Below are 13,667 nucleotides of genomic sequence, written 5' to 3' on the forward strand. Positions count from 1 at the left end.
ACCCTGAAGTTAAGCGTTCTGGCGCGATGACAGAGCTAAGATGGGTGACCTCCCTGGGCAGTCCTCGTGTCGCGATTGTTTATGTAAATTATGGCTAAAACAGTCGAAATAATTGTTTTTAATGAGTTAACCGTCTCCAGAGTAATCTGCGTCATACCCTTCCGCACAGAACCGGCTCACGACAACAAAAATCGCTAAATGTTCCCAGAAAATAGAAAAAAATTAAGAATAAGAAAATAACGAATGTAAAGCTATTATTATGCCTGAGATAAGATAAAATGGAACCGGAATTTAATTTCGAACTTCCTAAGCGGATTTCTTGAGGAAACGGAAGCTTAATAGAAGCGGAAAATCGCAAATTAGAGAGTCTTAGAGAAGGAATTCGGCTAAAATCTCGCCAGCTCATTGCGGAGTAATGAGTCTCGTTCGTTTGCCCGTTTACAATCAAATTAGGCTACAATTTTGTCAAAATCCGGCAGTGCCCAAGCTACGTTGATTTCACATGTCTTATATGGTCCCGATCGAGATTCAGATGATTTGAGCCGAAAATGATCTGTCAACAAGTAATCAAAAATAGAAAAACACGAACGAAAAGAGGTGCAACACGAGGACTTCCCAGGGGGTCACCCATCCTAGTACTGCACTCGCCCAAGCACGCTTAACTTCGGAGTTATGATGGGATCCAGTGCATTAGTGCTGGTATGATCGCAACCGACATTGAGTGGGATGTTTATTCTTATATTCCTCGGGTACGTGTGGAGCGGACGACGATGGAAAACACGCGGCACTGCTCTCGCTCAATCAGAACCATGAAGTTAAGCGTTCTGGCGCGATGGAAGAGCTAGGATAGGTGACCTCCCTTGGAAGTCCTCCTGTCGCGATCATTTACTTAAATTATGGCTAAAACAGTCGAAATAATTGTTTTTAATTAGTTAACCGTCTCCAGAGTAATCTGCGTCATACCCTTCCGCACAGAACCGGCTCACAACAACAAAAATCGCTAAATGTTCCCAGAAAATAGAAAAAACTAAGAATGTTTTATTTGGTCCGATCGAGATTCAGATGATTTGAGCCGAAAATCGTCTGTCAACATGTAATCAAAAATAGAAAAACACGAAAAGGTGTGCAACACGAGGACTTCCTAATGGGTCACCCATCCTAGTACTGCTGTCGCCAAAGCGTGCTTAAATTCGGAGTTATGATGGGATCCGGTGCATTAGTGCTGGTATAATTGCACTCGACATTCAGTGGGATTTTTATTCATATATCCCTCGAGTACATGTGGAGCGGACGGCGATGGACAACACGCGGCACTTCTCTCGCCCAATCAGAACCATGAAGTTAAGCGTTCTGGTGCGATGGCAGAGCTAGGATGGGTGACCTCCCTCGGAAGTCCTCGTGTCGCGACCGTTTACGTAAATTATGGATAAAACAGTCGAAATAATTGTTTTTAATGAGTTAACCGTCTCCGTAGTAATCTGCGTCATACTCTTCCGCACAGAACCGGCTCACGACAACAAAAATCGCTAAATGTTTCTAGAAAATAGAAAAAAATTAAGAATAAGAAAATAAAGAATGTAAAGCTATTATTATGCCTGAGATAAGATTAAATGGAACCGGAATTTAATTTCGAACTTCCTAAGCAGATTTCTCGAGGAAACGGAAGCTTAACAGAAGAAAAAAATCGCAAATTATAGGGTATTAGAGAAGGAATTCGGCTAAAATCTCGCCAGCTCATTGCGGAGTAATGAGTCTCGTTCGTTTGCCTGTTTACAATCAAATTAGGCTACAATTTTTTCAAAATCCGGCAGTTCCCGAGCTACGTTGATTTCACATGTATTATCTGGTCCCGATCGAGATTCAGATGATTTGAGCCGAAAATCGTTTGTCAACAAGTATTCAAAAGTAGAAAAACACGAAAAGAGGTGGAACACGAGGACTTCCCAGGGGGTCACCCATTCTACTACTACTCTCGCCCAAGCACGCTTAACTTTGGAGTTCTGATGGGATCCGGTGCATTAGTGCTGGTATGATCGCACCCGACATTCAATGGTATTTTTATTTTTATATCCCTCGAGTACGCGTGGAGCGGGCGGCGATGGACAACACGCGGCACTGCTCTCGCCCAATCAGAACCATGAAGTTAAGCGTTCTGGCGCGATGACAGGGCTAGGATGGGTGACCTCCCTCGAAAGTCCTCGTGTCGCTACCGTTTACGTAAATTATAGATAAAACAGTCGAAATAATTGTTTTTAATGAATTAACCATCTTCGGAGTAATCTGCGTCATACCCTTCCACACAGTACCGGCTCACGACAACAAAAATCGCTAAATGTTCCCAGAAAATAGAAAAAAAAATAAGAATAAGGAAATAGCGAATGTAAATCTATTATTATGCCTGAGATACGATAAAATGGAACCAGGATCGAATTTCGAACTTCCTTAGCGGATTTCTCGAGGAAACGGAAGCTTAACAGAAGCGGAAAATTGCAAATTAGAGGGTCTTAGAGAAGGAATTCGGCTAAAATCTCGTCAACTCCTCGCGGAGTAATGAGTCTCGTTCGTTTGCCTGTTTACAATCAAATTAGGCTACAATTTTGTCCAAATCCGGCAGTGTCCGAGCTAGGTTGATTTCACATGTATTATCTGTTCCCGACCGAGATTCAGATGATTTGAGCCGAAAATCGTCTATCAACAAGTAACGAAAAATAGAAAAACACGAAAAGGGATGCAACACGAGGACTTCCTAGGGGGTCACCCATCCTAGTATTGCTCTCGCCCAAGCACGCTTAACTTCGGAGTTCTGAAGGGATCCGGTGCATTAGTGCTGTTATGATCACACCCAACATTGAGTGGGATGTTTATTCTTATATCCCTCGAGTACGTGTGGAGCGGGCGATGATGGACAACACGCGGCACTGCTCTCGTCGAATCAGAACCATGAAGTTAAACGTTCTGACGCGATGGCAGAGCTAGGATGGGTGAACTCCCTGGGAAGTCCGTGTTTCAAGACCGTTTACGTAAATTATGGCTAAAAAAGTCGAAATAATTGTTTTTAATGAGTAAACCGTCTTCGGATAATCTGCGTCATATCCTTCCGCACAGAACAGGCTCACGACAACAAAAATTGCAAAATGTTCCCTGAAAATAGAAAAAAATAAGAAGAAGAAAATAGCGAATGTAAAGCTATTATTATGCCTGGGATACGATAAAATGGAACCGGAATCGAATTATGAACTTACTAAACGGATTTCTTGAGGAAACAGAACCTTAACAGAAGCGGAAAATCGCAAATTAGAGGGTCTTAGAGAAGGAATTCGGCTAATACTCGCCACCTTGTTGCGGAGTATTGAGTCTCGATCGTTTGCCCGTTTACAATCAAATTAGCCTACAATTTTGTCCAAATCCAGCCGTGCCCGATCTACGTTGATTTCACATGTCTTATATGGTTCCGATCGAGATTCAGATGATTTGAGCTGAAAATCGTCTGTCATTAAGTAATCAAAAATAGAAAAACACGAAAAGGGGTGCAACACGAGGACTTCCCAGGGGGTCACCCATTCTAGTACTGCTTTCGCCCAAGCACGCTTAACTTCGGAGTTCTGATGGGATCCGGTGCATTTGTGCTGGTATGATCGCACCCGACATTCAATGGCATTTTTATTCTTATATCCCTCGAGTACGTGTGGAGCGGGCGGCGATGGACAACACGCGGCACTGCTCTCGCCCAATCGGAACCATGAAGTTAGCGTTCTGGTGCGATGGCGGAGCTAGGATGGGTGACCTCCTTGGGAAGTCCTCTTGTCGCAACCGTTTACATAAATTATGGCTAAAACAGTCGAAATAATTGTTTTTAATGAGTTAACCGTCTCCAGAGTAATCTGCGTCATACCATTCCGCACGAATCGGATCACGACAAAAAAATTGCTAAATGTTACCAGAAAATAGAAAAAAAATAAGAAGAAGAAAATAGCGAATGTAAAGCTATTATTATGCCTGAGATACGATAAAATGGAACCGGAATCGAATTTCGAACTTCCTAAGCTGATTTCTCGATTAAACGAAAGCTTAACAGAAGCGGAAAATCGCAAATTAGAGGGTCTTAGAGAAGGAATTCGGCTAAAATCTCGTCTGCTCATTGCGAAGTAATAAATCTCGTTCGTTTGCCCGTTTACAATCAAATTAGGCTCTAATTTTGTCCAAATCCTGCACTGCCCGAGCTACGTTGATTTCACATGTCTTATTTGGTCCTGATCGAGATTCAGATGATTTGAACCAAAAATCGTCTGTCAACAAGTAATCAAAAATAGAAAAACACGAAAAAGGGTGCAACACGAGAACTTCCTAGGAGGTCACCCATCTTAGTGCTGCTCTCGTCCAAGCACGCTTAACTTCGGAGTTCTGATGGGATCCGGTGCAGTAGTGCTGGTATGATCACACCCGACATTGAGTGGGATTTTTATTCTTATATCCCTCGAGTATGTGTGGAGCAGGCGGCGATGGACAACACGCGGCACTGCTCTCGCCCAATCAGAACCGGCTCACGACAATAAAAATTGCTAAATGTTCCCAGAAAATAGAAAAAAAATAAGAAGAAGAAAATAGCGAATGTAAAGTTATTATTATGCCTGAGATACGATAAAATGGAACAGGAATCGAATTTCGAACTTCCTAAGCGGATTTCTCGAGGAAACGAAAGCTTAACAGAAGCGGAAAATCGCAAATTAGAGGGTATTAGAGAAGGAATTCGGCTAAAATCTCGCCAGCTCATTGCGGAGTAATGAGTCTCGTTCGTTTGCCCATTTACAATCAAATTAGGCTACAACTTTGTCAAAATCCGGCAGTTCCCGAGCTACGTTGATTTCACATGTCTTATCTGGTCTCGATCGAGATTCAGATGATTTGAGCCGAAAATCGTCTGTCAACAAGTAATCAAAAATAGAAAAACACGAAAAGGGATGCAACACGAGGACTTCCCAGGGGGTCACCCATCCTAGTACTGGTCTCGCCCAAACACGCTTAACTTCGGAGTTCTGATGGGATCCGGTGCATTAGTGCTGGTATGATCGCACCCGACATTGAGTGGGATGTTTAATCTTATATCCCTCGAGTACGTGTGGAGCGGGCAGCGATGGACAACACGCGGCACTGCTCTCGCCCAATCAGAACCATGAAGTTAAGCGTTCTGGCGCGATGGCAGAGCTAGGATGGGTGACATTATTGGGAAGTCCTCGTGTCGCGATCGTTTACGTAAATTATGGCAAAAACAGTCGAAATAATTGTTTTTTATGAACTAACTGTTTCCGGAGTAATCTCCGTCATACCCTTCCGCACAGAACCGGCTCATGACAACAAAAATCGCTAAATGTTCCCATAAAAGAGAGAAAAAAATAAGAAGAAGAAAATAGCGAATGTAAAGCTATTATTATGCCTGGGATACGATAAAATGAAGGCGAAATCGAATTTCGAACTTCCTAAGCGGATTTCTCGAGGAAACGGAAGCTTAACAGAAGCTGAAAATCGTAAATTAGAGGGTCTTAGAGAAGGAATTCGAAGTCCTCGTGTCGCGACCGTTTACGTAAATTATGGATAAACAGTCGAAAATAATTTTTTTTAATGAACTAACTGTCTCCGGAGTAATCTCCGTCATACCCTTCCGCACAGAACTGGCTCACGACAACAAAAATCGCTAAATATTCACAAAAAATAGAAAAAAAAAAGAAAAAGAAAATAGCGAATGTTAAGCTATTATTATGCCTGGGATACGATAAAATGGAACCAGAATCGAATTTCGGATTTTCTAAACGGATTTCTCGAGGAAACGGAAGCTTAACAGAAGCGGAGAATCACAAATTAGAGGGTCTTAGAGAAGGAATTCGGCTAAAATCTCGCCACCTCGTTGCGGAGTAATGAGTCTTGTTCGTTTGCCCGTTTACAATCAAATTAGCCGACAATTTTGTCCAAATCCTACAGTGTCCGAGCTACGTTGATTTCACATGTCTTATCTGGTCCCGATCGACATTCAGATGATTTGATCCTAAATTCGTCTAAGAACAAGTAATCAAAAATAGAAAAACACGAAAAGGGGTGCAACACGAGGACTTCCCAGGGGGTCACCAATCCTAGTACTGCTCTCGCCCAAGCACGCTTAACTTCGGAGTTTTGATGGGATCCGGTGCATTAGTGCCGGTATGATCGCACCCGACATTGAGTGTGATTTTTTTTCTTATATCCCTCGAGTACGTGTAGAGCGGGCGGCGATGGACAACGTCCATCACGGGCACTGCTCTCGCCCAATCAAAACCATGAAGTTAAGCGTTCTGGCGCGATGGCAGAGCTAGGATGGGTGACCTCCCTGGGAAGTCCTCATGTCACGACAGTAAATTATGGCTAAAACAGTCGAAATTATTGTTTTTAATGAGTTAACCGTCTTTAAAGTAATCTGTGTCATACCCTTTCGCATAGAACCGCCTCACGACAAAAAAAATCGCTAAATGTTCCCAGAAAATAAAAAAAAATAAGAAGAAGAAAATAGCGAATGTAAAGCTATTATTATGCCTGAGATACGATAAAATGGAACCGGAATCGAATTTCGAACTTCCTAACCGAATTTCTCGCGGAAAATGAAAGCTTAACAGAATCGGAAAATCGCAAATTAGAGGGTCTTAGAGAAGGAATTCGGCTCAAATCTCGCCACCTCGTTGCGGAGTAATGAGTCTCGTTCGTTTACCCGTTTACAATCAAATCAGGCTACAATTTTGTCCAAATTCGGCAGTGCCCGAGCTACGTTTATTTCACGTCTTATCTGGTCCCGATCCAAATTCAGATAATTTGAAGCCAAAAATCGTCTGTCAACAACTAATCAAAAATAGAAAACACGAAAAATGGTGCAACACGAGGACTTCCCAAGGAGTCACCCATCTTAATACTGGTCTCGCCCAAGCACGCTTAACTTCGGAGTTCTGATGGGATCCGGTGCATTAGTGCTGGTATGATCGCTCCCAACATTGAGTGATGTTTATTCTTATATCCCTCGAGTACGTGTGGAGCGGTCGACGATGGAAATTACGCGGCACTGCTCTCGCCCAATCAGAACCATGAAGTTAAACGTTCAAGCGCGATGGCAGAGCTAGGATGGGTGACCACCTTGGGAAGTTCTCGTGTCGCGATCGTTTACGTAAATTATGGTTAAAACAGTCGAAATAATTGTTTTTAATGAACTAACCGTCTCCGGAGTAATCTCTGTCATACCCTTCCGCACAGAACCGGCTCACGACAACAAAAATCGCTTAATGTTACCAAAAAATAGAAAAAAAAATAAGAAGAAGAAAATAGCGAATGTAAAGCTATTATTATGCCTGGGATACGATAAAATGGAACCGGAATCGAATTTCGGACTTCCTAAACGGATTTCTCGAGGAAACAGAAGCTTAACAGAAGCGGAAAATCGCAAATTAGAGGGTCTTAGAGAAGTAATTCGGCTAAAATCTCGTCAGCTCGTTGCGGTGTAATGAGTCTCGTTCGTTTGCCCGTTTACAATCAAATTCTCCTACAATTTTGTCCAAATCCGGCAGTACCCGAGCTACGTTGATTTCACATGTCTTATCTGATCCCGATCGATATTCAGATGATTTGAGCCGAAAATCGTCTGTCAACAAGTAATCAAAAATAGAAAAACACGAAAAAGGGTGCAACAGAGGGACTTCCCAGGGGGTCACCCATCCTAGTACTGCTCTCGCCCAAGCACGCTTAACTTCAGAGTTCGAATGGGATCCGGTGCATTAGTGCTAGTATGATCGCACTCAACATTGAGTTGGATGTTTATTCTTATATCCCTCGAGTACGTGTGGAGCGGACGACGATGGACAACACGGGCACTGCTCTCGCCCAATCAGAACCATGAAGTTAAGCGTTCTGGTGCGATGGCAAAGCTAGGATGGGTGACCTCCCTTGGAAGTCCTCGTGTCGCGACCGTTTACGTAAATTATGGATAAAACAATCGAAATAATTGTTTTAATGATTTAACCGTCTCCGGAGTAATCTGCGTCATACCCTTCCGCACAGAACCCGTTCACGACAAAAAAAATCGCTAAATGTTCCCAGAAAATAGAAAAAAATAAGAAGAATAAAATAGCGAATGTAAAGCTATTGTTATACCTGGGATACGATAAAATGGAACCTGAATCGAATTTCGAACTTCCTAAGCGGATTTCTCGAGGAAACGAAAGCTTAAAAGAAGCGGAAAATAGAAAATTAGAGGGTCTTAGAGAAGGAATTCGGCTAAAATCTCGCCACCTCGTTGCGGAGTAATGAGTCTCGTTCGTTTGCCCGTTTACAATCAAATTAGGCTACAATTTTGTCCAAATCCGGCAGTGCCCGAGCTACGTTGATTTCACATGTCTTATCTGGTCCCGATCGAGATTCAGTTGATTTGAGCCGAAAATTGTCTGTCAACAAGTAATCAAAAATAAAAAACACGAAAAGGGGTGCAACACGAGGACTTCCCAGGGGGTCATTCATCCTAGTACTGCTCTCGCCCAAGCACTCTTAACTTCAGAGTTCTGATGGGATCGGTGCATTAGTGCTGGTATGATCGCACCCGACATTGAGTGGGATGTTTATTCTTATATCCCTCGAGTACGTGTGGAGCGGGCAGCGATGGACAACACGCGGCACTGCTCTCGCCCAATCAGAACCATGAAGTTAAACGTTCTGGCGCGATGGCAGAGCTAGGATGGGTGACCTTATTGGGAAGTCCTCGTGTCGCGATCGTTTACGTAAATTATGGCAAAAACAGTCGAAATAATTGTTTTTTATGAACTAACTGTTTCCGGAGTAATCTCCGTCATACCTTTCCGCACAGAACCGGCTCATGACAACAAAAATCGCTAAATGTTCCCATAAAAGAGAGAAAAAAATAAGAAGAAAAAAATAGCGAATGTAAAGCTATTATTATGCCTAGGATACGATAAAATGAAGGCGGAATCGAATTTCGAACTTCTTAAGCGGATTTCTCGAGGAAACGAAAGCTTAACAGAAGCTGAAAATCGTAAATTAGAGGGTCTTAGAGAAGGAATTCGGCTAAAATCTCGTCACCTCGTTGCGGAGTAATGAGTCTCGTTCGTTTGCCCGTTTACAATCAAATTAGGCTACAATTTTGTCCAAATCCGACAGTGCTCGAGCTACGTTGATTTCACATGTCCTATCTGGTCCCGATCGACATTCAGATGATTTGAGCCGAAAATCGTGTGTCAACAAGTAATCAAAAATAGAAAAACATGAAAAGGGGTGCAACACGAGGACTTCCCAGGGGGTCACCCATCCTAGTACTGGTCTCGCCCAAACACGCTTAACTTCGGAGTTCTGATGGGATCCAGTGCATTAGTGCTGGTATGATCGCACCCGACATTGAGTGGGATGTTTAATCTTATATCCCTCGATTAGCTGTGGAGCGGGCGGCGATGGACAACACGCGGCACTGCTCTCGCCCAATCAGAACCACGAAGTTAAGCGTTCTGGCGCGATGGCAGAGCGAGGACGGGTGACCTACCTGGGCAGTCCTCGTGTCGCGACCGTTTACGTAAATTATGGCTAAAACAGTAGAAATAATTGTTTTTAATGATTTAATCGTCTCCAGAGTAATCTGCATCATTCCTTTCCGCACAGAACCGGCTCACGACAAAAAAAATCGCTAAATGTTCCCAAAAATAGAAAAAAAAATTAGAAGAAGAAAATAGCGAATGTAAAGCTATTATTATGCCTGGAATACGATAAAATGGAACTTGAATCGAATTCCGGACTTCCTAAGCGGATTTTTCGAGGAAACGGAAGCTCAACAGAAGCTGAAAATCGCAAATTAGAGGGTCTTAGAGAAGGAATTCGGCTAAAATCTCACCACCTCGTTGCGGAGTAATGTGTCTCGTTCGTTTGCCCGTTTACAATCAAATTAGCCTACAATTTTGTCCAAATCCGGCAGTGCCCGAGCTACGTTGATTTCACATGTCTTATCTCGTACCGATCGAGATTCAGATGATTTGAGCTGAAAATCGTCTGTCAACAAGTAAACAAAAATAGAAAAACACGAAAACGGGAGCAACACGAGGATTTCCCAGGGGTCCACCCATCCTCGTACTGCTCTCGTCCAAGCACGCTTAACTTCAGAGTTCTGATGGGATCCGGTGCATTAGTGCGGGTATGATCAGCATCCGACATTAAGTGGGATGTTTATTCTTATATCCCTCGAGTACGTGTGGAGCGGGCGGCGATGGAGCAACACGCGGCACTGCTCTCGCCCAATCAGAAACCATGAAGTTAAAGCAGTTCTGGCCCGATGGCAGAGGGCTAGGATGGGTGACCTCCCTGGAGAAGTCCTCGTGTCCGCGACCTGTTACGGAAATTATAGCTAAAAACATTCGAAATAATTGTTTTAATCAGTTAACTCGTCTCCGGAGTAATCTGCGTCATACCCTTCCGCACAGAACCGGCTCATGACAACAAAAATGCGTAAATGTTCCATAAAATAGAAAAAAAAATAAGAAGAAGAAAATAGCGAATGTAAAGCTATTATTATGCCTGTAGATACGATAAAATGGAACATGATTAGAATTTCGGACTTCCTAAGCAGGATTTCTCAAGGAAACGGAAGCTTAACAGAAGCGGAAAATCGCAAATTAGAGGGGTCTTAGAGAATGAATTCGGCTAAAATCTCGCCAGCTCATTGCGGAGTAACGAGTCTCGTTCGTTTGCCCGTTTACAATCAAATTAGCCTACAATTTTGTCCAAATCCGGCATTGCCCGAGCTACGTTGATTTCACATGTCTTATCTCGTACCGATCTAGATTCAGATGATTTGAGCTGAAAATCGTCTGTCAACAAGTGAACAAAAATAAAAAAACAGGAAAATGGGAGCAACACGAGGATTTCCCAGGGGGTCACCCATCCTAATACTGCTCTCGTCCAAGCACGCTTAACTTCAGTGTTCTGATGGGATCCGGTGCTTTAGTGATGGTATGATCACATCCGACATTAAGTGGGATGTTTATTTTTATATCCTTGGAGTAAGTGTGGAGCGGGCGGCGATGGACAACACGCGGCACTGCTTTCGCCCAATCAGAACAATGAAATTAAGCGTTCTGGCGCGATGGCAGAGCTAGGATGGGTGACCTCCCTGGGAAGTCCTCGTGTCGCGACCGTTTAGTTAAATTAGGGATAAAACAGTCGAAATAATTGTTTTTAATGAGTTAACCGTCTACGAAGTAATCTGCATCATACCCTTCTGCACAGAACCGGCTCACGACAACAAAAATCGCTAAATGTTCACAGAAAATAGAAAAAAAATAAGAAGAAGAAAATAGCGAATGTAAAGCTATTATTATGCCTGGGATATGATAAAATAGAACCGGAATCGAATTTCGAACTTCCTAAGCGGATTTTTTGTGGAAACGGAAGTTTTACAGAAGCGGAATCGCAAATTAGACGGTCTTAGAGAAAGAATTCGGCTAAAATCTCGTCTGCTCATTGCGGAATAATGAGTCTCGTTCGTTTGCCCGTTTACAATCAAATTAGGCTACAATTTTTTCCAAATCCGGCAGTGCCCGAGCTACGTTGATTTCACATGTCTTATCTGGTCCCGATCGAGATTAAGGTGATTTGAGCCAAAAATCGTCTGTCAACAAGTAATAAAAAATAGAAAAACACGAAAAAGGGTGCAACACGAGGACTTCCCAGGGGGTCACCCATCCTAGTACTGCTTTCGCCCAAGCACGCTTAGCTTCGGAGTTCGGATGGGATCCGGTGCATTAGTGCTGGTATGATCGCACCCGACATCGAGTGTGATGTTTTTTCTTATATCCCTCGAGTACGTGTGGCGCCGACGGCGATGGACAACACGCGGCACTAGTCTCGCCCAATCAGAACCATGAAGTTAAGCGTTCTGGCGCGATGGTAGAGCTAGGATGAGTAACCTCCCTGGGAAGTCCTCGTGTCGCGACCGTTTACGTAAATTATAGCTAAAAAGTCGAAATATTTTTTTTAATGAGTTAACCGTCTCCGTAGTAATTTGCGTCATACCCTTCCGCACAGATCGGCTCAAGAAAAAAAAAATCGCTAAATGTTCCCAGAAAATAGAAAAAAAAAAAAGAAGAAAATAGCGAATGTAAAGCTATTATTATGCCTGGGGTACGATAAAATGGAACCGGAATCAAATTTCAGATTTCCTAAACGGATTTCTCGAGGAAACGGGAGCTTAACAGAAGCGGAAAATCACAAATTAGAGGGTCTTAGAGAAGAAATTCTGCTAAAATCTCGCCAGCTCATTGCGGAGTAATGAGTCTCATTCGTTTGCCCGTTTACAATCAAATTAGGCTAAAATTTTGTCCAAATCCGGCATTGTCCGAGCTACGTTGATTTCACATGTCTTATCTGGTCCCGATCGAGATTCAGATGATTTGAGCCGAAAATCGTCTGTCAACAAGTAATCAATCAAAAATAGAAAAACACGAAAAAGGGTGCAACACGAGGACTTTCCAGGGGGTCACCCATTCTAGTACTGGTCTCGCCCAAGCACGCTTAACTTCGAAGTTCTGATGGGATCCGGTACATTAGTGCTGGTATGATCGCACCCGGCAATGAGTGGGATGTTTATTCTTATATCCCTCGAGTACGTGTGGCGCGGGCGGCGATGGACAACATGCGGCACTGCTCTCGCCCAATCAGAACCATGAAGTTAAGCGTTCGAGCGCGATGGCAGAGCTAGGATGGGTGACCTCCCAGAGAAGTCCTCGTGTCGCGACCGTTTACAGAAATTATGGATAAAACAGTCGAAATAATTGTTTTAATGAGTTAACCGTCTCCGGAGTAATCTGTGTCAAACCCTTACGCACAGAACCGGCTCATGACAACAAAAATTGCTAAATGTTTCCATAAAATAGAAAAAAAATAAGAAGAAGAAAATAGCGAATGTAAAGCAATTATTATGCCTGAGATATGATAAAATGGAACATGAATCGAATTTCGAACTTCCTAAGCGGATTTCTCGAGGAAACAAAAGCTTAACAGAAGCGGAAAATCGCAAATTAGTGGGTCTTAGAGAATGAATTCTGCTAAAATCTCGCTAGCTCATTGCGGAGTAATGAGTCTCGTTCGTTTCCCCGTTTACAATCAAATTAGCCTACAATTTTGTCCAAATCCGGCAGTGCCCGAGCTACGTTGATTTCACATGTCTTATCTCGTACCGATCGAGATTCAGATGATTTGAGCTGAAAATCGTCTGTCAACAAGTAAACAAAAATAGAAAAACACGAAAACGGGAGCAACACGAGGATTTCCCAGGGGTCCACCCATCCTAGTACTGCTCTCGTCCAAGCACGCTTAACTTCAGAGTTCTGATGGGATCCGGTGCATTAGTGATGGTATGATCGCATCCGACATAAGTGGGATGTTTTTTCTTATATCCCTCGAGTACGTGTGGAGCGGGCGGCGATGGAGAACACGGGCACTGCTCTCGCCCAATCAAAACCACGAAGTTAAGCATTCTGGCGCGATGGAGTGGGCTCGGATGGGTGACCTCGTTGAGAAGTCCTCGTGTCGCGACCGTTTACGGAAATTATGGCTAAAACAGTCGAAATAATTGTTTTAACGAGTTAACCGTCTCCGGAGTAATCTGCGTC

At 43.3% G+C, this 13,667-nt stretch overlaps 14 non-coding genes and 3 pseudogenes across 14 annotated transcripts; all 17 read right to left on the reverse strand.

The window, feature by feature from the left end:
• Positions 1–594: 594 nt before the first annotated feature.
• On the reverse strand, positions 595–713 carry LOC142516827 (5S ribosomal RNA). The gene has a single exon (XR_012812600.1). It is a non-coding gene; the product is annotated as a 5S ribosomal RNA (ribosomal RNA).
• Positions 714–1,120: 407 nt separating this feature from the next.
• LOC142512625 (5S ribosomal RNA) lies at positions 1,121–1,239 on the reverse strand (annotated as a pseudogene).
• Positions 1,240–1,922: 683 nt separating this feature from the next.
• LOC142515968 (5S ribosomal RNA) lies at positions 1,923–2,041 on the reverse strand. Its single transcript, XR_012811787.1, has one exon. It is a non-coding gene; the product is annotated as a 5S ribosomal RNA (ribosomal RNA).
• A 684-nt stretch (positions 2,042–2,725) lies between these two features.
• LOC142506527 (5S ribosomal RNA) lies at positions 2,726–2,844 on the reverse strand. Its single transcript, XR_012804816.1, has one exon. It is a non-coding gene; the product is annotated as a 5S ribosomal RNA (ribosomal RNA).
• Positions 2,845–3,524: 680 nt separating this feature from the next.
• Positions 3,525–3,643, reverse strand: LOC142513338 (5S ribosomal RNA). The gene has a single exon (XR_012809290.1). It is a non-coding gene; the product is annotated as a 5S ribosomal RNA (ribosomal RNA).
• Positions 3,644–4,323: 680 nt separating this feature from the next.
• LOC142516115 (5S ribosomal RNA) lies at positions 4,324–4,442 on the reverse strand. The gene has a single exon (XR_012811928.1). It is a non-coding gene; the product is annotated as a 5S ribosomal RNA (ribosomal RNA).
• Positions 4,443–4,955: 513 nt separating this feature from the next.
• LOC142512876 (5S ribosomal RNA) lies at positions 4,956–5,074 on the reverse strand. The gene has a single exon (XR_012808884.1). It is a non-coding gene; the product is annotated as a 5S ribosomal RNA (ribosomal RNA).
• Positions 5,075–6,084: 1,010 nt separating this feature from the next.
• LOC142514819 (5S ribosomal RNA) lies at positions 6,085–6,203 on the reverse strand. The gene has a single exon (XR_012810696.1). It is a non-coding gene; the product is annotated as a 5S ribosomal RNA (ribosomal RNA).
• Positions 6,204–6,884: 681 nt separating this feature from the next.
• Positions 6,885–7,003, reverse strand: LOC142517078 (5S ribosomal RNA). Its single transcript, XR_012812838.1, has one exon. It is a non-coding gene; the product is annotated as a 5S ribosomal RNA (ribosomal RNA).
• A 682-nt stretch (positions 7,004–7,685) lies between these two features.
• LOC142506693 (5S ribosomal RNA) lies at positions 7,686–7,804 on the reverse strand. Its single transcript, XR_012804976.1, has one exon. It is a non-coding gene; the product is annotated as a 5S ribosomal RNA (ribosomal RNA).
• A 679-nt stretch (positions 7,805–8,483) lies between these two features.
• Positions 8,484–8,601, reverse strand: LOC142506574 (5S ribosomal RNA). Its single transcript, XR_012804863.1, has one exon. It is a non-coding gene; the product is annotated as a 5S ribosomal RNA (ribosomal RNA).
• A 684-nt stretch (positions 8,602–9,285) lies between these two features.
• On the reverse strand, positions 9,286–9,404 carry LOC142513192 (5S ribosomal RNA). Its single transcript, XR_012809152.1, has one exon. It is a non-coding gene; the product is annotated as a 5S ribosomal RNA (ribosomal RNA).
• Positions 9,405–10,087: 683 nt separating this feature from the next.
• LOC142511922 (5S ribosomal RNA) lies at positions 10,088–10,207 on the reverse strand (annotated as a pseudogene).
• A 695-nt stretch (positions 10,208–10,902) lies between these two features.
• On the reverse strand, positions 10,903–11,021 carry LOC142510603 (5S ribosomal RNA; annotated as a pseudogene).
• A 681-nt stretch (positions 11,022–11,702) lies between these two features.
• LOC142510294 (5S ribosomal RNA) lies at positions 11,703–11,821 on the reverse strand. The gene has a single exon (XR_012808417.1). It is a non-coding gene; the product is annotated as a 5S ribosomal RNA (ribosomal RNA).
• Positions 11,822–12,503: 682 nt separating this feature from the next.
• Positions 12,504–12,622, reverse strand: LOC142515634 (5S ribosomal RNA). Its single transcript, XR_012811469.1, has one exon. It is a non-coding gene; the product is annotated as a 5S ribosomal RNA (ribosomal RNA).
• Positions 12,623–13,304: 682 nt separating this feature from the next.
• On the reverse strand, positions 13,305–13,423 carry LOC142510524 (5S ribosomal RNA). Its single transcript, XR_012808631.1, has one exon. It is a non-coding gene; the product is annotated as a 5S ribosomal RNA (ribosomal RNA).
• Positions 13,424–13,667: the final 244 nt, after the last annotated feature.

Source organism: Primulina tabacum, chromosome 10 (assembly GCF_025594145.1).
Source record: "Primulina tabacum isolate GXHZ01 chromosome 10, ASM2559414v2, whole genome shotgun sequence".
NCBI lineage: Eukaryota > Viridiplantae > Streptophyta > Magnoliopsida > Lamiales > Gesneriaceae > Primulina > Primulina tabacum.